The 20592-nt window shown below is 42.5% G+C and overlaps 1 long non-coding RNA gene across 1 annotated transcript in view; it reads left to right on the top strand.

Annotated features, from left to right (window-relative positions):
• The window catches only part of LOC132540939 (uncharacterized), a 115833-nt gene extending 105863 nt beyond the window's left edge, over nt 1-9970 (top strand). Inside the window, exon 4 of the long non-coding RNA XR_009552146.1 lies at nt 9897-9970. This is a non-coding gene — a long non-coding RNA (uncharacterized LOC132540939). The remainder of the gene's footprint in view (nt 1-9896) is intronic.
• The last annotated feature ends 10622 nt before the right edge of the window (nt 9971-20592 follow it).

Here is a 20592-nt window from a genome sequence, read left to right as displayed (position 1 = left end):
TGCAGCCCTGCTTCACCACTCGTAAAACTTTCCCTCTGCAGGTGGGGACCAGGAGCTTGAACCCGGGTTCTTGCACATTGTAATGTGAGCACTTAACCAGGTATACCACTGCCTGGCCCCCACAAAATCTTTCTTCTACCACCTTTTGCTCTATTCAAGTCCTCAAAGGATTGAGACCCATTCACATGGGGGTAGGAGTGGAAGTGGGCTGAGGGAGGAAGAACTATCTTCTTCCACTGATACGAACATTCATCTTATCCAGAAACACCAAAATATAATACGTGATCTGGACACCCGTGACCAGTCAAGGTAATCCAGAAAATTACCCACCATAAAAATGAATGCTGTAAAGATGATAATTAAATTCCCCATTTGGGGAAGCTATAATTTCCCACCATGAGAAGAAATGAGTCTTTGAATTAAATATATATATATTTTTTCTACCGAATGTTAAATAATCATAGTAGTGGTAGTAAAATTCCAGAACTTTAAAGATAACTGCTGAAAGATAGCAGAAAGGGGGGGGGGGCTCATCACATGTAAATAAAAACAAAGCCAGTTATCTGTCATCTGGGAAAGGGTGGGGTGTGCAAAGTACTGCACAGTAACAGATGGGCTGCACAAAACACAGACACTCTGTGAAGAGGCTTCTTTCTGTAGTTTCTATGAAAGGGAGCTATCCTGACCATCAATCCTAGTTCTTAGTAATTACCCAAGAGAAATGAAGATAGATGTGTACAGCAAAACTTTTACATGAATGATCACAGGAACTATATTTATAATCATCAAAAATGGGGAACTGCCGGTGTCTTTTAATAGGGGAAGTGACAAGGTGTTATCCATCCACAAGATGGAACACTATTCAGCAATAATAAAATGAATATTAATTCATGTAACAACACGGGCAAATCTCTGAGGTGTCTTGTGCAGTGAGAGAAATCAACCTTGAAATATTACTTACTATATGATGATTTCTTTTTCTTTCTTTTTTTTCTTTTTTTCTCATCAGAGTTATCACTGGTGCTTGGTGTCTGCACGATTCCACTGTTTCTAGTGGCCGTTTTTTTCTCTTCCTTCATTTCTTTCTTTCTTTCTTTAAATATTTATTTATTCCCTTTTGTTGCCCTTGTTGCTCTATTGTTGTAGTTATTATTCTTGTTATTGATGTCGTTGCTTTTGGATAGGACAGAGAGAAACAGAGCGAGGAGGGGAAGACAGAGAGGGTGAGAGGAAGATAAACACCTGCAGACCTGCTTCACCACCTGTGAAGCAACCCCCCTGCAGGTGGAGAGCTGGGGGCTCGAACCAGAATCCTTATGCCAGTCCTTACGCTTTGCGCCACCTGCACTTAACCTGCTGCACTACCACCCGACTTTTCTTTCTTGGAGAGAAAGAGGGAGAGAGGGAGAGAGAGAGCGAGAGAGGGAGAGAGAGAGAGGAATGGAAGGAGACATACCTGCAGCACTGCTCTACCACTTATAAATCCTGTCTCTGCAGGTGGGGACTGGAGACTTGAACCAGGGTCCTCATGCATGTTGATGTGTGTGCTTCACTAGCTGTGCCACCACCTGATGGCCATATGATGACTCTTATGTGACACTATGGAACAAGCAGAACCATAGAGACAAACAAGAGACCATTGTTGCTGTGACAAGAACCCTGGGGGCTGTGTAGGCAGTGACACTGTCCCGTGCTCTGACTGTGGACGTGCTGGCACAAGTCTACAAAGGACTCTGGGTCCCCAAGTACCATTTGGCAAATTTAACTTCTTTTAAAAGTGGCTGCACTTTGAGTGTCTGGCAAAGAAAGGACAACACTGCATGCTCTAAGTGGAGATGAGTAATTGATACGCTCCTCCTTAGTGGCCAGAAGTCACAGGTCAACAGATAGCTAATTAATACCGAGAGCCGGCCTGGGTCAGAGTGGGTGGAGTCTTCTGAAAATGACGTTTTTTATGTTTTGTTTTGTTTTAATGTTTATTTTTTATCAGTGATTTAATATTGAGTTACAAATTATGAAATAACAGAGGGGGATTATGATTTCTTTTTTTAATATTTATTTTCCCTTTTTGTTGTCCTTGTTTTTTTATTGTTGTAGTTATTGATGTCGTTGTTGGATAGCACAGAGAGAGGAGGGGAGAGCACAGAGAGTCCTCGTGCTTTGCACCACCTGCGCTTAACCCACTGCACTATCACCCAACCCCCGGATTATGATTTTTTAAAGATGCAGTGCACCAAGGACAGGCTGTGGATAAAAAATAGTCACTGGATCTTCTCAGGTTCTCAATGAGAGGCTGTAATTTAAAGTGACATTTGTAATGAAAATTCACTATAAGGTGAATGAGTTCCTATAAATGAAATAAAGGCCTATTTACGTCCAGGAATGTTATGGAGAGTGGAGGAGATAACATAATAGTATTGCAAAAGACTTTTATGCCTGAGGCTCCAGGTTCAGCACCTCCCCAACTCCCCTCACCCCACACCCCCAATTTAGAAAATGAACTCTGGGGGTCGGGCACTAGCACAGAGGGTTAAGCGCACGTGGCAGGAAGCGCAAGGACCACGGTTCCAGCACACACACACCTCCCACCCCCCACCCCCGGCTCCCCACCTGCAGGGGGGTCGCTTCATAGGCGGTGAGGCTGGTCTGCAGGTGTCTGTCTTTCTCTCCCCCCCCCGTCTCCCCCATCTCTCTCCATTTCTCTCTGATCTAACAACAACATCAATAACAACAACAACAACAATAACTACAACAATAAAAAACAACAAGGGCAACAAAAGGGAAAATAAATAAATAAAAAAGAAAATGAAGCCCGTTTCTCATGTCTCCAATTTGAGCCCAGGCGGACGGACCTGGATGTCCCTGAGTGAAGGGATGTTTAAAGTCAAGAAGACAAGCAGTGACTCCTAGTCTCATTTTATTATCATTGCTTCTAATGCGATGCTGAGAGGAAACTCAGTGTCTTCCCATGAGCCAGATGCTGGGTGCTCCCCCCACACCCCAACCCTTCTCTCTTTTCTCATTTCTTCTTCCTTTTCTGCTGGCACAGTCTAGATGCTTCCTTCTCTGTGGCCTGATAACCATTTACATGCACTGATGGGCCTGATTTCTGAGACAAGTACACTTCTGAGGACAAGTCACTTTTACTATTCCAAAAGACATCCACAAATATCTATTTGTATCCTTATAAAAAATCTTGGTTCAGGTCCTGATGACAGGACATGATGGCCAAGAAGGACCTAGAGAGTTTAGGTTGTTATGTGGAAAACTTAGAAATGACTATAAACCATTAACCCCTCCAATAAAGAAACATTTAAAAATATTTTTAATATTTATTTATTCGATAGAGACAGAGAGAAGCTGAGACGGACGTGGAGATAGAGAGACACTTGCAGCCGTGCTTCAGTGCTCGAGAAGCTTCTCTCCTACAGGTGGGGACTAGGGCTCAAATTGGGTCCTTGTGCATCATAACACATATGCTCAGCATGCGAACACCCAGCCCCTCTTTTTGTCCTCTTATTACTAAGATTATTGCTGGGGCTTGGTGCTTGCACAACTCCACTGTTCCCAGCAGCCTTATTTATTTATTTATTTATTTATTTATTTATTTATTCCTTTTTTGTTGCTCTTGTTTTATTGTTGTAGTTGTTGTTATTGTTGTTGTCACTGTTGGATGGGACAGAGAGAAATGGAGAGAGGAGGGGAAGACAGAGGAGGGAGAGAAAGACAGACACCTGCAGACCTGCTTCATCACTTGTGAAGCGACTCCCCTGCAGGTGGGGAGCCAGGGGCTTGAGCTGGGATCATGATGCCGGTCCTTGTGCTTCGCACCATGTGCTTAACCTGCTGCGCTACCGCCTGACTCCCCCCCTTTTTTTAAAGAGAGGGAGAGGAAGGGAGAAAGAGAGTTTGAGAAGACGAGAGATACCTGCAGCACTGCTCCAGTATTTGTGAGGCTTCCCATCTGTGGGTGGGGGCTAAAGGCTTGAACCCAGGTCCTTGCACATGGTGATGTGCTCTCTACAGAGTAAGCCACCACCTGAGCCTGAATTCTTCATTCTGTAGATAGAGAGAGAGAAGACAGATAGGCACACAGAAAGAGGATAGAAACCACAATGCCATTCTGCCATCGACAGAGCTGCCCACAGCCATTCGTATGGTGTCGAGGCTTGAACTCAGGGACTCCTGCACAGGAAGGCATGTGCTCTACTGAGTGAGCTATGCTCCATCCTTTCCCCCTCAGTGTTCTTGTTTTATTTGCTTTGGAGATGCAGAATTCACTGACTTAAGTCAGAATGACCCTGGTTACTATGGAAAGAAGGAAAGAAATTATCTTTGTACTATTTGAAAAGGCCAAATCTAGCTGAAATTTAGTTCTTGCACTTAGTCAAGTGTATATTTTCAAAGTTAAAAGTTCTGGAAGGGGGCCATGGAGAAAAGCATAATGGTTATGGAAAAAGCCTTTGGTGCCTGAGGCAGTATAGGTCTCAGGTTCAACCCGCAACACCACCATAAACCAGAGCTGTGCAGTGCTCTGGAAAAAAAAACCCAAAAATAATAGGATGAATTTTTGGAACAAGGTTTTCACTGAACACCCCTCTTCACAGTGGGAAGAAAAGAGACAAAGCCACCTCAGACACTGTCCGTGGGGATGACAGCGGGCCCAGGATGGACAAATGGGACGGGCGGGCCTTCTGTGTTCAGGCACACTGTTCTTCTTCTTCTAGCGTTTGCCCTTCTTCCGTAGCCAGTCAACAGCGGCAGGTTGAAAGCTGGCAGGAGCTGCTTGTTGCTGGCTTTGAAAGTGACTGGGATCCATGTGGATTCAGTGGGCTAGGAAGGATCGTCAGTTTCCCCAATGAATGGGTACTCACGGGATGCACCACCAGAAGGTCGATCCAATGCAACCCAAACAAGTGCAGTCGTGATGCTCTCACCACCAGTAGCGGGTGAGAGGCATTGACAGTATGTCAGAGAAGCTCCTGGAGGGACGGAACCCTGACCTGGTTCCTGGTTGTCGCTGCTCGGGGTGAGCCCCAGCAGCACCTGGCATAGCTCAGGAGCTTGGCGGCAACTGGCGGGGTGCCCGGTACGCCTCGGGAACCGGAAACCTCACCTCAGAGCCCTTGCAGGAGCCAGGGCATCAGGAAACATTCTTCTTCTTCTTTTTCTTCTTCTTCTTTTTTTTTTCCCTCCAGGGTTATTGTTGGGCTCGGTGCCTGCACCATGAATCCACCGCTCCTGGAGGCCATTTTTCCCCCTTTTGTTGCCCTTGTTGTTGTAGCCTCGTTGCGGTTATTATTGCCATTGTTGATGTTGCTTTGTTGTTGGATAGGACAGAGAGAAATGGAGAAAGGAGGGGAAGACAGAGAGAGGGGGGGAGAGAAAGATAGACACCTGCAGACCTGCTTCACCGCCTGTGAAGCGACTCCCCTGCAGGTGGGGAGCCGGGGGCTCGAACCGGGAGTCTTACGCCGGTCCCTGCGCTTAGCGCCATGTACGCTTAACCCGCTGCGCCACCGCCCGACGCCCAGGAACCATTCTTTTCTGAGCTAATCCGAACCCTCCTGCCCCTATTTGTAGTAATCATAGGGAGTAGATCCCAGGAGAGGGCCAGTTCCACGGCACATGGATGGCCCTGTCTGACTGTCTTATGGGAGGCCCGCTAGTTCTTGGCAAAGCTCAAGACTCACCCAAAGGAGAAGGCAAATGGAAAGCAGAGTGGGGGCAGGAAGGGAGATAGGGGCCACCAGGCAGCTACAACAAAGCCCGTCCATGATACCCTTTTAGGCCATCGCTGGGGCTGTAGTTCTATAGCCAATGTCTGCTCTGCCCATGGCAGGCTCCCCATTCTCACACCCACCCTCAGCTCCTTCCTTCTGGCTGAGCACAGAGGAAGGCAGGAGAATGTGTATCAGCTGGAGGGGTCTCAGGAATTTCTAGAGCAAGTTTCATTTACCTAGGGGGTGGGGAACTGACAGGGATGGCCAGTTTGGGGTGGGTGGGTCTCCGAGATGGCCAAAGAATGGGATGTGTAAGGAATAGCACTATGACTCAAGCATCGAAGCAACCAGGTGTGGCAATCTGCCCAGCCCCCCCCCCCCCCAGAAGCTCCAGGGGAAGAAGGAGGCAGGCCTGGGGTAGGGGTGGGGGGTGTAGTGTGTGGCAGAATCCCGAAAGAGGCAGTGGGTCTTAGCACAAGTTGCTCCTGTGTGCAGACTGGAGTGCGACCTTGTGGGTCATTTACACAGCCCGGTGTCTCTTTAGATATTTTCAAAAATTTTTTCATCAATACAAAGTATTATTATTATTAAAAATATTTATTCCCTTTTGTTGCTCTTATTGTTTTATTGTTGTAGTTATTATTGTTGTTGATGTCATCATTGTTGGATAGGACAGAAAGAAATGGAGAGAGGAGGTGAAGACAGAGGGGGAGAGAAAGACAGACACCTGCAGACTTGCTTCACCTGCAGGTGGGGAGCCAAGGGCTCAAACTGGGATCCTTGCACCAGTCCTTGTGCTTTGCGCCATGTGCATTTAATCTGCTGCGCTACCGCCCGACTCCCTTATTTTTATTTTTATTTATAAAATGGAAACATTGACAAGACCATAGGATAAGAGGGGTACAACTTCACACAATTCCCACCACCAGAACTCCGTATCCCATTCCCTCCCTTGGTAGCTTTCCTTTTTTTTTTTTTTTAATCCCTCCAGGAGTATGGACCCAGGGTCATTGTGGGGTGCAGAAGGTGGAAGGTCTGGCTTCTGTAATTGCTTCCCCGCTGAACATGGGCGTTGGCATGCCCATCCATACTCCCAGCCAGTCTCTCTCTTTCCCTAGAGGGGCAGGGTTCTGCAGTTTTATGTATGTATCTGTCGTCTGTTGACATCCTCTCCCTTCTCAACTTCTCTTTGTTCTATCAGATAAGAAAAAAATATTCAAATAAAAAAATAATTCAAAAAAAATGCAAAGTTGGGTCAGGTGGTGGCATACCTGGTTAAATGTACACAGTACAGTTTGCAAGGACACAGGTTCAAGTCTCTGGTCCCCACCTGCAGGGGGAAAGCTTCACAAAAGGTGACACAGGGCTGCAGGTGATTCTCTGTCTCTCTCCCTCTCTATCTCCTCCTTCTCCTCTCAATTTCTCTCTGTCTTTATCCAATAATAAAATTTAAAAAAGAATGCAAAGTCTTTATAACTAAGTATGAAGAATCATCTTTTTTTTAAAATTTATTTCTTTATTGGGGAATTAATGTTTTACATTCAACAGTAAATACAATAGTTTGTACATGCATAACGAGAATTATCTTTTAATTTAGTGGCAGTGCTTGTCACCATAAAGTCTTACTTGCCTCATGAGAATTTGAGAGAGAAAACCATCTTTTCATTATAAAATAATCAGCATTCTTTTATTTCCTTGGAAATGAAACATTGCAACAAAAGATAATATTTAAATCAAAACCTGTGCAATTTGAAGCTTCTCAACACCACTGTTCTCTTATTGCATGTGTTGCTGTACACCATAAAGCAATAGTAATAAGAAAGAACTCAGCATACACTATTTAATCTGACAAGAATAGATACTACAGACTTTGCCAAAAGGCACACAAAGTCTTGAGTAATTATTTTTAGTGGTGTTTAGGGAGTTGAGAAATATAAGAACAGGAGTATATTGTGATCAGTTCCTCAAGAGGTGCTGAGGTGCTAAGAAGTCATGCCCTTGATGCAGAGAAAAAGGAAAGTCTGTCTGCTTAATCAACAGAAATCTTCATGGAGCCTTTAGGAGGTCAACATGGCATTTGAGAAAGAACCTTAGCAGGAAACCTCTACAGTTTCCTCTTTTTTTTGGGGGGGGGGTGGGGTAGGGAGAGCTGAAATCAGTGATGATACTAATTAAGTCTGCCTTCTTGCTCTGTAATTTCTAGGGCCTGGTTGGTGGCATACCTGGTGGAATGCTCATGGTCCTTGCAATAGCCCAGGCTCCAAGATCACCATCTGCAGACAGGAAGCTTTACAAGTGATAGAGCAGGGCTGCAGGTGTTTCTCTGTCTTTCTCCCTCTTTTTTCTTTTCTTTACTTCTTTCTTTTTGCTTCCAGTGCTATCACTGGGGCTCGGTGCCAGCACTATGAATCTGCTGCCTTTGGTGGACAACTTTTTCATTTTATTGGATTTGACAGAGAGAAATTGAGAGGGAAAGGGAAGATAGAGTGGGAGAGAGAAAGACACCTGCAGACCTGCTTTGCTGCTTGTAAAGCGTCCTCCCTGCAGGTAGGGGTGGGGCTTGAACCGGATCCTTGCACAGGTCCTTGTGCTTAATAACATGTGCACATAACAGGGTGTGCCACCACCTGCCCTTCCATCTTCTTTTCCCCTCTCAGTTTCTCTCTGTCCTATCAAATAAAAAAGCAAGAGGGGAGGGGGGCACACAGTGCACAAGGACCCAGGTTCAAGCCTCCTCTCCCCACCTGCAGGGAGAGAGCTTTGAATGTGGTGAAAGCAGGGCTGCAGGTGTCTCTCTGTCTCTCTATCATCCCCTTCCCTCTCAATTTCTGGCTGTCTCTACCCAATAAATAAATAAAGATAATAAAAATTATTTTTAAAAATGAACGGAGGGGAAAGGCCACAAGGAGTGGTAGAGTCACTGTTCAGACCCCAAACCCCATCAATAATCATCTCTGGTGGTAATAAAAAATTTAATTTTTTACCCAAAACTAGCTATGACTTAATAAAGTATCAGAGGAAATGAGAAACAGCTAGTCCTGCTATGAGCCCACCCTCTGGGCGAGCTGGGGAGGGAAACGGAGACCCCTTCAGATCTCTTTATCTAGGCTGCAGGTCTGCTTCTTAGCCTGGTGGTTCGGCCTTTCTGACATCTCCTAGGAAGCAAATATTCCAGGATTTTTTACATGGGTATTGCAGAGACAACCTAGATGTTAAGAACTGAGTTTAGAAACTTTTGTCTCCACATAACTAGAACTCCATCCTGGTCTTGCCAATTACTTGAAATCGTGACAGATGTGGCATTTTCTTTGAAAGCCAGACAAGCTTTGTGGAGACTTTTCTTGCATCTTGGCTTGCTGACACGCTGTGTATCAGGTGACCAGTTTATAGAAAGAGAAAAAAAACCTTTTTTCCCCTTCATTTTTCTTCTTATTGTGGGGGATTAATGTCGACAGTAAAATATAGCAGTTTTCTGATACTGAATTTTTAATTTCTAAAGACTTTGACTATTAAAAATATTCATTAACTTTTAGAGGAAAGTTTTAAAATTTTGACATTGCAACATATAACAAGGTCTATCCTACTTCATTACTTTATATATTCAAGAAAAAAAAACAGCAGAGTTATGAAATCCACCTGAGATTAGCCAGACATAATATTAAAATCACCTCTGTAGTCTCAGATGTTTACCAGAGAGACCTAGAACTCCCATCTGGCTATAATAAGAATAACATTTATAAAACTACTAAAGGAATTGAAACTTTTATATGAAATAAGGAAACTGAAAGCCAACTTAGGGAAAAAGTCTGGCATGCTCAGGAATGAATGTTTTTTCCAGTTTTAATATTGGTTTGGAAGTCTACATATGAGGGCATACATACATAGTTTGCCTTCATAAGTGAATTTCTCCCAAGTGTTGAAGCAGGGCTGTAGGTGTCTTTCTTACTCCCCTTCAGATTCCCCCTCTTCTCTCAGTTTCTGTGCATTTAACCAGGTGCACCACCACCCAGCTCCCATCTCCTCTCAATTTCTGTCTACAAAAAAAAAAAAAATTAAAAAAGAAATTTCCCATACTGCCCATAACATCCTTTATGTTATAATGAATACTTCTCAGGCTGATAATTTTGTAGGAGTCTGTATCTAGTCAAATTTACATTGTGTTTATTTCCTTAGGTGATAAAGGCAGGGGGAACAGGATAAAAGGGAAATCTAAAGAAGGAGATGGCAGTGTGGCTCCCAAGTAGGTGAGTCCATATTTAAAAAGTGTACTTTTGGGCTAGTTATCTACTATCTCTGGGACCTGGCTAATCATAGGAGAGCAAACATGTCCCGGATGTCCTAACTCTGGAATAAAGAACAAGAAAGGGTGGCAAATATATTTGGGTCATTAGAGTATGTGTTGTAATATGAACAAAGTTCAGGAAGACAGAATTGTCACTGAGCGCGCATTACAGACTCGGTCCTGTGTGCATATGCTATCCCTCACTGCCTTCTGACCTTTTCCTGTTTTTTTTTTTTTATTTTTAAAAATATTTATTTATTTTCCTTTTTTGTTACCCTTGTTTTTATCATTGTTGTGGTTATTATTATTGTTGCCATTGCTGTAGTTGTTGTTGAATAGGACAGAGAGAAATGGAGAGAGAAGGGGAAAACAGAGAGGGGGGAGAGAAAGATAGACACCTGCAGACCTGCTTCACAGCGTGTGAAGCGACTCCCCTGTAGGTGAAGCCGGGGGCTCGAACTGGGATTCTTACACTTCACACCATGTAAGCTTAACCCACTGCGCTACAGCCTGACCCCTGTCTGGTTTTTCTGACACTAAAGGATTTTCATCTAAGAACCTGTTGCATAAACACTCATGGAAAAGGGCAATTTGAAGTCTTAAGAGCTTATATTGAAGGAACATATACTCTGAGCATCAAAAAGTTTGAGACATTCAATCAATTTTCCCCTCTCATATTAATTAAATAGTGATTTATGAGACTACACGTTAATAGGAGTGTACATCAACATCATTCCCACCACCAAAAGTCTGTGTCCCGTTCCCCCCTCCCCCATCCCGCCCTGGTAAGCTGGACATCTACCCTCACCCTCCTCCCACAGATTTTTACTTTGGTGCCATACTCCAAACTCAGATTCTGCTTTAAGTTTCCCTTTCTGTTCTTCTTTCTCAACTTCTGTTTATGAAAAATGGCCTCCAGGAGCAGTGGATTTGTGGTGTAGGCACTGAGCCCCAACAATAACCCAATTGCAAGGAAGAATTATGGTCCATACTCCCAGAGGGTTAAAAAATAGGGAAGCTTCCAATGGAAGAGATGGGACATGGAACTCTGGTGAGGGGAACTTTGTGGAATTGTACTCCTCTTATCCCACAATTTTATCAGTCATTTTTAAATCACTAATAAAATAAAAATGAAAGAACTGGTCCCTAGCAACCCCTGATGCAAGAGACTGTGGAAACATACAGATCAGTCCTGTTAAAACACTCATAAGACCCACTCATATAAACCAGTCTATTTTATCATACTGGGACAATAAAAGTATGTTTGTATTTTATGGCTATTCAAAAAGCATTCTCTCACAGCCCCATTGGGTACAGCAATTGTTTGGTTATAAAGAAACTAAAGGCTAATTTGTGTGGACAAGAATGAAAGAAACAAAGACTATAGAGGCTTCAAAGGAGAAAGAAAACTGTAACAATCACCAGTATCCTCAGAGGGTTTTCAGGAACAAGCGATAACATAGGCCAGCTAGAGAGCCATAAGTTTAACAGAAGATATCAGAAAAGTCACACTGGGTTAGTATATTTGATAATATTAAAATTATGGACTTCTGGCCTCCAGAGTACATAATCACAGGAGTGGAGAGACAAGCACAGAACAGCAGGAAATAGTTATTTCCAGTGAAATACTCGTATCCGGAATATACAGAGAAAATCTGCAAACAGTTAAGAAAAAATATAGAAAATCAATAGGAAAATGGGTTAATGGTTTGAAAAGACATATTACAAAAAGGTACAGTTCAAATTAGTATATGAAAAATGTCTAAGCTCAAGAAAAACCAATTTAAAAGCATGATGGTCTGCCATCTAGTAGAATGGCTAAAAGTACCAACAAAAACACATATACTCCAAGTATTAATGAGTCTGTAAAACAACTGAATTTTTACATACTGCTCAGAGGAGTGGCTGTTGATTATAAAAAATCCTTTTAAGCCAAAACCTGGAAGCAACCCAGGTGTCCAACAACAGATGAGTGGCTGAGCAAGTTGTGGTATATATACACAATGGAATACTACTCAGCTGTAAAAAATGGTGACTTCACCGTTTTCAGCTGATCTTGGAAGGACCTTGAAAAATTCATGTTAAGTGAAATAAGTCAGAAACAGAAGGATGAATATGGGATGATCTCACTCTCAGGTCGAAGTTGAAAAACAAGATCAGAAAGAAAACATAAGTAGAACCTGAACTGGAATTGGCGTATCGCACCAAAGTAAAAGACTCTGGGGTGGGTGGGTGGGGAGAGTACAGGTCCAAGAAGAATTCAGAGGACCTAGTGGAGGTTGTATTGTTATATGGGAAACTGGGGAATATTATACATGTACAAACTATTGTACTTACTGTTGAGTTTTAGAGTGTTTTGATATATGTTCTATTTGTGGTGGTCTGGTTGTTTATAGGAAACCTTTCAGAACTTCTTTCAAGGCAGGCTTGGTGATGGTTGCTTCCTTCAACTGTTGCTTGTCTGAGAAGGTTTTGATGCTTCCATCTAGTCTGAATGACAATCTAGCAGGATATAGTATTCTTGGCTGAAAGCCTTTCTCATTGAGCACTCGACAGATATCTTGCCATTCTCTTCTGGCCTGTAGTGTTTGTATGGAGAAGTCTGCTGCTAATCTTATGGGTTTTCCTTTGTAGGTGACTCTTTGTTTTTCTCTTGCAGCCTTGAGGATCCTTTCTTTATCCTTATTCCTTTCCAATCTAAGTATGACATGTCTTGGTGTCTTTAGGTCTGGGTTAATTCTGTTTGGGACCCTCTGGGTTTCTTGAATCTTTATGTCTTTGGTGTTGTCTAGACTAGAGAAATTTTCAGCTATTATGGCCTGGAGAACGCTTTCTTCCTCCCCTTCTCTTTCTTCCTCTGGTAAGCCAATAATGTGTATATTGTTTCTTTTGAAGTCATCCCATAGGACTCTGTTGTTGTTTTCAGCATCTCTTAATCTCTTTTTGAGATCTCTTACTTCTTTTTTAGTTGTCTCTAATTCATCCTCAATCTTGCTAATTCTGTCTTCAGCCTCATTGATTCTATTCTCTCTGCCCTCTACTGCTTTCTGGAGTTCATCTATTTTGTTGCCCTGCTCTGATACTGTTTTAGCTTGTTCAGCTAGTTGCCTTCTTAGCTCAGCAATTTCAGCTTTCAGCTCTCTAATAACCATGAGATTATTAGAATTTTCTTCCATATTCTCATTTGTTGTTCCTGCAGTTCTGATTACAATTTTTTCAAATTCTTTACTCACTCCTGTTATTATTTCCTTAGCTAATGTTTGGATGTTGAACTCGTTGTTTTGTGCTTCGCCCTCTGGAGGACTTTTAGCTGGACTCTTGTTCTGGTTCGAGTCTCCATTATTTTTTCTTGTTGTTTTAACCATTTTATATAAGTTAACAGTTTTTTCAATCCCTGAGTTGGAGTTCAGTGGTGTAAAAGCCTTTTTTTTTTTTCCCCTGTAGGCTATGGTAGCCTGAGGGCTTTTAAACTATCAATAGGCTTCTTGGCTTAATCAATGACTCCTGACCAAGAGATAAAGCAGGGTGTGGCAGAGATAATCCAGTGGTTATGCAAAGAGACTTTCACAGCCCTTCAGCTATGCCACCGAGGTATAGGTCTTCTCCTGAGTTTCCCGGTTAGATCTCTGTGCCCTGGTGTCCCTCCCTGTTGCTGCTCCAGATTCTGAGGGTAGTAGCAATGGAGACTCAGAGTTGTACTTGGTGAGTCTCTGGGGAGTCCTTTCCTCCCTTCAGCTGTCCCCTTGTTGGTGGAGCAGACTGGAGGTGGTGTTTCCACTGATAAACTGTTGAACTGTTAGCAGTCACTTAATCTCTCCTTAGGCCCCTCTCTCCTCTCTGTCACCAGCCACGCGTGTTTGTACTCACGGGTGATTTACTGGGTTCCTGTGGTCATTCTAGTCCTGTCTTGTTTCGGTCCGGGTGGTCTCCTTTGGTATTCCTAGTTGATCCGGGAGAGGAGAGGAGAGGAGAGAAAGCAATCTGCTGCTCGTAGCTCCGCCTCCGGAAGTCGAATCGTCTGTACTTACTGTTGAATGTAAAACATTCATTCTCCAATAAAAAAAAAAAGAAAATTAAAAAAAAAAACTAAAAAAAAAATCCTTTTGGAAAAGCATTCAGAACAGTTGCTAATCTGAATCTACAAATACTCTATGACTCAATAATTCTAACAGGCATACACTTAGATAGTCACCAAAAGACATATGTAAGAATGATCACAGCAGAACGATCCATAAAATGGACACCGAAAGCAGACATACTAGACATAAAAGAAACTATATTCCTCATGTACAGAAATCCTCTAAAAGTATTAGTGAAAATAGAATTCATCAATATATGAAAAGAATCACACACCAAGATCAAATAAGGTTTCTTCTCAGGACAAAGGTTTAGCTCCATATTTTTTTTTTTAAAAAAAAGTCAGTGTAACTCTATTTCATCAGCAGAATAAAGGAGAAATTTCACGTGATCTTATCTATTGATACAAAAAATGCATAAAAAAACATTCATTCATACTATAAACTCTTAGAAAACAAGGATTAGAAGGAAACTTCTTCAATTTGATGTATAAGCCTACAAACAGTTTGCAGCTAACATGTATGTGGAGGTGAAGACTGAAGATTCCCCTGTGATTGGGAACAAGACTAGTGTGTCCACTCCACTACTAATATTACAGTAATGTAAGAAGTTAGAACCAGATCAAAAGGCAAAGAAGGGAAGCAAAAGTCCTACAGTTAGTTACACAGAGGCTTGTTACTTGCTTCATACTGTGTGTGCTTAATCGGTGGGTCACCACCTGGCCCCAACGCTTGTTATTTGCAATAGTTTTGTTCTGTAAAATCTCCAGGAACCCTGAGATAGTAAATACTATTGCTAACTATTGGAACAATTTAAACAGCTGAACAAAACAAACAAAAAAACAAAAAAAAAAAAAAAGGGCATAATCCAGATGACAAAAAGAACTCTGCCCTTGCTCAATCTCACCGGGAGGTATTCAACCATGAGAATGAATAATCCCCCCTCCAAGGTAATTTGAGTCTCAAGAAAGAAGCAGGCCCATTCTTGAGCCCAAGACAGAAATTTATTGTGGGCAACTCACATGCAGGGGTCTGGGCACCAGAGAAGGTGAATGGCTCTCCAGTCTGAGAGGTTTATATCGATCATCACACAGTGGGTTTGTTAGATCCTAGCAAAAGAATGCCTTCGTTTAATATCTAACTAGCAGGAAGTAAGTGTCAGAGCACTGATTCTAACAGCCCCGAAGTATGTTATATGTGTCTTTGTTTCACCAAGATTAATGGCTCTGTTTGTGACTTCAAGAACACATGCATGCTTTATTAATGATTACAATACATGCTGATTTTATTCTTGGCTTGGATTATTGTCGGTCATGGCGATGATGGTGCTGCTTATAAGAAAACTCCAGTTGTTCCTGTAGAGCTGGGAATATATAAACCAAGAGACTGCTCTTGGTTACTATTCTGCACTTGTTTGCAAATGATCATGAAAACCTTGGGTGTATTATTTTGGGAGCTACGAATGAAATTGAGTTGAGTAAGTGAAACTGCAAATACAGAGCTCAAGCATCAAGGATCTGGGTTCAAGCCCCTGGTCCCCACCTGCAGGGGGGCAGGTCACAGAGGTAAAACAGTGCTGCAGGTGTGTCTGTCTCTTCTTCCTTTCAATTTCTGTCTTTAACGAATAAATAAATTAAAATTAAAATATCTTTTAAAAGACTTAAAAAAAAAGAAGGGTGGTAGGAGGAGATTTCTGTGGTGGTGGCACATTTCTGTTTCTTGGTCTAGGGATCTGTGAATCTGAGCATAGCTGAAAAAAAATAATAAAATTACTGGTACTGAAACTAGAGATTGGTCTGGGGAGATGGAGCCCTTCCTTTGTGGAATCTGATGTTATCTGTGGGTAGATAGGGTCAAACTAAGTTGAATGCAATTGAATCCTCAGGCACTGTGTTGGCATCTGATGATTATTTGTTGGTGTGGGGAAGCCTCCACACCTGCTCACTTGGAAATTGGTCCCAGGACATCAGTTTTCCACACTAACATATAAGTTCCCAGTATCACTTATTGATCTAGACAGATATACACAATCTTTTGTTTTGTAAAAAGTTATTCCTATCATAAATACATTTCCCCTTTGTTTCCTTTTCCTTCCTCCTTCCCCCTTTCTTCTTTTTCTTCCTTATAGCTCTGTTCAGTTCTGGCTTAACACATAGTGCTGGGGCTTGAACCTGGGAACCTCAGAGCCTCAGGCATGGAAGTCTTTCACATATCCACTGTGCTATCTTTCCAGTCCCACAAATTTCCTAGTATTGCCCATTCAGGAGTGGGGGGTTCTTTAAACGCACTTCCTTCTTCATATGTACATGCAAGCTCCTAAAATCATTTTTAAGTGTTTCTATTTTTTTTTCATTTTGCCTAAAAGGATTAATATTTCACACACAAAATATTTTTTTATCTTGTTTCTTTCATGTATAGTTTAGAAATGCTTTCATGACTCATGCTATAAAACTCCAGGATTCCTTCCAAGGGTTGCATTCTATTCAGGAAAAGTTTACTGCACCATTTATCCAAGCATTGCCCAACCAAGAGATGACTATTTAGTCTTCAGGAACTTCACCACATGGTATTTGCAGGATGGTGCTGCTGTGAATATCCTTATGTTTCCATATATATGTTAGCATTATTTATTTACTTAGTATTTTTTATTTTTCCATTTTGTTGCCCTTGTTTATCATTGTTGTTGTTGTTGCCCTTTTTTTTTATTGTTGTTGTAGTTATTGATGTTGTTGTTGGATAGGACAGAGAGAAATGGAGAGAGGAGGGGAAGACAGAGAAGGGGAGAGAAAGATAGACACCTGCAGACCTGCTTCACCACTTGTGAAGCGACTCCCCTGCAGGTGGGGAGCTGGGTCTGTGCTGATAACAGCTAGTCCAGGGTGCCTGCCTTCATGCACTGATGCCCTTTGTCCTAAAAACCTCCAGTGGAGTCAAGGAGCTGAAAACATGGCCCCACTGGCATCTATTTTGAAGTGATGAGCTTCACAAGTAAGACCCTGCTCACTGGAGCAAGGTGAAGCCTAACAAGCAACTCTTTGTAAATCTGCTCATGCCCTAAGAAGTCTACCAGTCAACCATATCCAAATGCCACTTCCTCCTTACTTGTTTGCCCCAGTCATATGTATGTAATCTATCCCAAGACAGGAATGGCAGACTTGACACTGTCTACCTCCTGGTGTCAGTAGAGCACCTGCTTTTTTGTTTTCCTCTTCTTCAAAAGCCAATGCAAGTCTTTGCTCAAGTAAGGACTATGTGTTTTTCATCTTTGCCCCTTGTGTGTTTTCTTTCATCTTGGTCATTTAAAGAGTAAAACGTTTGGGATCCAGTTTGATGTAAAACATGGGAGCAAAAGAGGGAGAAGGAGAAAGAAAGAAAAAGGTCACCCTATGGTTGACAGCTACATAGAGAATCTATTGTTACAAGCAAACATGGGAAGTAATCATATCAGAGTTGGGTGATGTGAAATCCTCCCTTGCTTGATAAACAGTTGTTTGATAGAGTGTAATGAAGTAATCCACAGTTCTCTGTGATCCTAGACCTCTTTATCTTGTTCCACTGATTCAGTGACATCAGTGCCATTCTAATTATTAGAGTTTTATAATAACTATTGAAAACTATAGAACTCATTCACCTTTTTCGGGTCAATTCCTTTTTTCTTTTTACTTTTTTTTGGGGGGGGAATGAATAATTACAATACAGTTATTGACACATGGATGCAGTTTCTTTTCCTTCTGTGATAGGTGTCTGCAAAACCCCCTCACCTTGAGTTTAGCTCATTTTCCACATCGTAACCAAACCCAGTCCCACACCCCATACCCCACCCATGCCCTCCTTCCTCAGAGTCCCATGCTTTGGTGCAATAATTTCCAAGATCAGACGAGATCAAGTGTGTTCAGGGTGGTATGGCCGTAGACAGTGCGATAATTTCCAAGGTTTTTTTTTTTCCCCTCTCTCTCTCTCTTTAAGATTGATTTTACTTATTCAGAGAGAGGAGGGGAGGTATAGAGGGAGAGGGAGAGAGAAAGAGAGGAAACCAGTGTATCACTCTGGCACATGTGATACTAGGGATTGAACTCTGGACCTCATGCTTGAAAGTCCAGAATTCTACCACTGTGCTATCTCCTGGGCCATCCTATCTACTTTTTTTTTTTTTCAAACTTTAACCAAGTTTTTCCTAAGAAACTTTTATTTAAATATTTTATTGCTAAATTTACAAATAATAGGTTTCACATCCAAAAAAGAGGACATGAATTTCCATCTTAGAGCCAACATGATGTCTAAGAGCACAGCGATTTCTTAGCTACATGATTTAAGTTCAAACCCAGGCCATAAAATTCCTTATTTTGTCATCTTAGAGTGACATCAAACCTCTCTGTGTCTCCACTCTCACAGATGTGAAGAGTATCCATTTCACAAGATGGTTGTGAAAATTTGAGAATAGATGGTAGCCAGTGGTTAGAATAATGCTGAGTATCTCCTTAATAGATGTTAATATTTCTTATTTATTTTTTTCTCTTTTCCTTTCCTCACTAATACTTTGTAGAGTTCTTTGTGTTGGCTCCACACAAGAAGAATAGAAGGATAAAATAAGTTGACAGACAGGAAGCATACAGTATTGCCCATGGTAAATACTCAATTATACAATTTTTTTTTGTTTGTCTTTTTTTTTTCTTTCTTTTTTTTTAATTGGGGAATTAATGTTTTACATTCAACAGTAAGTACAATAGTTTCTACATGCATAACATTCCCCAGTTTCCCATATAACAATACAACCCCCACTAGGTCCTCTGAATCCTTCTTGGATCTGTATTCTCCCCACCCACCCACCCCAGAGTCTTTTATTTTGGTGCAATATGCCAATTCCATTTCAGGTTTCAGAGAGAGAGAGAGAGAGAGAGAGAGGCAGGGATGCCAGTCCCTGTTCAGGGTGCCATTTTGCCGGACTAGCTTCGTGGGCGGGAGACAGACGACCAGGGACTCATGGCTGAGCTGGGAAGCAGTTCAATCTTTATTGACGAGTGGGGATGCAGTTCGACAATCTAATCTCTCTTCATTAGAAAGCTCTGTCTTTTATGCCTCCGGAGGCAGAAGAGTCAGGCCCGAAGAGGATGTATGTAGGATAGGGGGTGGGGAGAAGGAAAAAGCATGCAAAACAATGAGGATTAAACCAGTGCCCTGGAGGCAGGGCGTTGCTTAGCTAACAGTGTTATGTAAATAGAATACAGTGTTAAGCAGGGGGGATTAAACCAATGAAACAGAAGGGATCTTAGAAGCAGAATTTAGAAGCAGACCAACACAGGGAGAAGCTCAGAGATACCTCTGTCGTACCTTTTGCAAAGCTGTGTGAGAAGCCCTGTTCAGGGACCATCCCTGGCCATGCCCATGCAGGCCCTGAGGAGGGCGCAACACTAAACCAGAGAGCTGGCCCGCCTACAGAGAACCTGCACTCAAGTGAGCATCACAAAGGCTGGTGGAAGCAATACAATGAAATAATCTGATGCAGAACTGAGACCACCAAAGGGCAGGGCAGGGCAGGGCAGGGCAGGGCAGGGCAGGGCAGGGCAGGGCAGTAGAGCGTGGCATTGGCACTTCGGCGGTGGGAATGGTATGAGGACACACAACCTAAGAGAAGTGAACTTGCACACCTAGAGCACTCACACCCTTACATTATGTTATGCTGATTTTAAGAAAGTAATCTGGGAACTCCAAAGAAGAAGATTATTAATACCCTCTGGAAAGAGGCATTTATCCTACACCTGTTCATTGAGAGCAGCTATGTAGTCAGCAGGGCCCTGAGACTCGAGAGTAAACAAAACCAAATAATACAAACAAACAAACAAAAACAGTCTCAGTGGGAAAGTTTTAAATGGAAAAGAATCAACTGCAGAAGGACATGTAAAGCAGTGATGGAGAGACAGATCTATGTGGAGAGTGACAAGGTCTTACCAGGGGGAAGAATTTCACTGCAGGGGGTTAATCAGAGCTTTGCAGATGTAGTTCTGTCTGGGGGGATGGGGGGATGCTGAAAGATAGAAATGAGAGAGCCAGCTGGTGCAAGCAGGCTTCTTGGGGAGAACATTCTGGAAGATGCCACATGTATGGTAATATGAAACCACAAAACAACCAGTATATTTTAAGAATTACAAGTGCTTCATGGTTTTTGAATTGATAAACTATGGGAAGGAAAGCAGGCAGCAGAGGGTCCCACGTTGAGGATAGACTCACACACAGGTGAAAGAATGTGGCAAAGGACCTCAGCTGGGGGAGAGGGGGAGGGGGAGGAACAAAGCTCTTAGAGAGTTTGAACCAGGTGATGACCACATTGCTTGGAAGGATGCAACACATGCAATTGTAACAATCATGTCAAAGGGTCCTCAGAGGCCTGGGACATGAGCCCAAGTCGTCCAACGTTGAAGGTCCCCTCCTCAAAGCCCCCCCCAAACCCCTATAAAAGTGAGAGAAGCCTGATGCTCAGTTCAGAATCTTGTTCCAGGTAGGGAATGGGAAGGGG

The sequence above is a fragment of the Erinaceus europaeus genome, chromosome 10 (assembly GCF_950295315.1).
Source record: "Erinaceus europaeus chromosome 10, mEriEur2.1, whole genome shotgun sequence".
In the NCBI taxonomy this organism is placed as follows: domain Eukaryota; kingdom Metazoa; phylum Chordata; class Mammalia; order Eulipotyphla; family Erinaceidae; genus Erinaceus; species Erinaceus europaeus.
Note: the sequence above shows the minus strand (reverse complement) of the source record. Positions and strands in the feature narration are given on the sequence as shown.